Below are 1,906 nucleotides of genomic sequence, written 5' to 3' on the forward strand. Positions count from 1 at the left end.
CTTTCCCCACCTCATTGCTTACTCCAGCCACTGACTCTAAAAAGCATTCCCTGGGGACCCACAGGCCACTAAGGCCAGCAAAGCAGGAAGGCTAGCTGTGGCTCTTCACAGCTCCCTCCATTCCCCCAAGTCCAGTTCCCTAGTTTAGTCTCATGCCAGCTGTGTAGCAGAATACCTAATATGGACTCTTCTCATCCTGCCCCAGTTCACAGGAGACTTAGCATATTCCTGGTGGAACACCAGGCATTCTTCCCCCTATAGCTCCCTCAGCCCTCCCTTCTAGCCCATCCTCTTCCTAAATGTTAGCTCCCAATACCTAGAAACCCCAGAGGCCACACCAATCAGACTCGCAGATAATTTTTCTACCAGGCAGCACACAGCAATGATGTCTATGAAGAAACAGAAAAGACAGCAGAAACCAAGGAACACAAAACACATACCCAACAAATAGGCAAGATATGAGCACCTAGAATTACAACCTTCCCAAATCCAGATGCCTAGATTCTGGCATAACAACACAAGACATAAAGGAAAGCAAGAAAATGTCTCCACTAGAGCCCAGCAAAGCTGCCACTTCAGTCAGTGAGTATTGCAACATATCTGAAGCACAATAAAAGACCTTAAAATAGCATTTATGAAGATGATAGAGGTACTTAAAGAGGAAATTAATACATCCCTTAAGGAAATGTACTAAAGCCCAAACAAATAGTGGGGGAAAATGAATAAAACAGTTCTTACCTAAAAGTGGAAAAAGACTGTATAAGAAAACCCAAACTGGAGAGGAATGTTACAGAGAGGAGAGAGTGAGGAGGCTGCATCTGGCTCCCACTCTCATAGTCATTGTGGTACATTGAGCTCCATAGAGACAGCTCTGGGCCAAGCACAAGCCAGACTGGCACTGAGCAACTCTGTGCCTCATGGACAAAAATCAGCTAAACATGGGCAAAGGAGATCCTAAGAAGCTGAAAGGCAAATGCATTCTTTGTGAAAACCTGCCCGGAGAAGTGTAAGAGAAGAGGTACCCAGATGCTTCTGTCAACTTCTCAGCATTCTCCAAGAAGTGATCAGAAGGGTACAGGCTATGTCTGCTAAAGAAAAGGGAAATTTGAAGTCACGGTAAAGGCTGACAAGCCTCATTATGAAAGACAAATGAAAACTTATATCCCCTCCTCAAAGGGGAGACCAAAAAGAAGTTCAAGGACCTCAATGCACTCAAGAGTTCCCTTTTAGCCTTCTTCTTGTTCTGTTCTAAGTACTGCCCAAAAATCAAAGGAGGACATCCTGGCTTATCCATCAGTGAGGTTGCAAAGAAGCTAGAAGAGAGGTGGAACAACACTGATGCAGATGGCAAGCAGCACAATGAGAAGAAGGCTGCCACGCTGAAGGAGAAGTATGAAAAGGACACTGCTGTTTCAGAGCTAAAGGAAAGCCCAATGCAGAAAAAAAAAGGCAGTGGTCAAGGCTGAAAAGAGCAAGAATATGAAGGAAGAAGAAGATGAGGAAGAGGATAAAGATGATGAGGAAGAAGAGTAGGAAGAGGGAGATGATGAGGAAGATAATGAGTAAGTTGTTTCTAGCACAGTTTTCCTCTTGACTCTAAAGCATTTAATCCTCACTCTCCATATACTACTCATTCCTTTTAAAGAGAAGAATTGAAATGTAAGGATAAAGAAACTGTGGTACATATACACTATGGAATACTACTCAGCTATTAAAAACAAGGAATTCCTGAAATTTGTGGATAAATGGATTGAGCTAGAAATGATCATAATGAGTGAGTTAACCCAGAAGCAGAAAGAATCAAATGGTATATACTCACTTATATCTGCATACTAGCCCAAGGGGCATGTCCCACGAAAGCCTTCACTTACCAGGAAACTGGGACAGAGGGGAGGACATCCTATTG

The 1,906-nt window shown here is 43.3% G+C and overlaps 1 pseudogene; it reads left to right on the forward strand.

Annotated features, from left to right (window-relative positions):
• Window positions 1-938: 938 nt before the first annotated feature.
• On the forward strand, window positions 939-1,566 carry LOC127201845 (high mobility group protein B1-like; annotated as a pseudogene).
• The last annotated feature ends 340 nt before the right edge of the window (window positions 1,567-1,906 follow it).

Source organism: Acomys russatus, chromosome 2 (genome assembly GCF_903995435.1).
Source record: "Acomys russatus chromosome 2, mAcoRus1.1, whole genome shotgun sequence".
NCBI classification, from domain to species: Eukaryota; Metazoa; Chordata; class Mammalia; order Rodentia; family Muridae; genus Acomys; species Acomys russatus.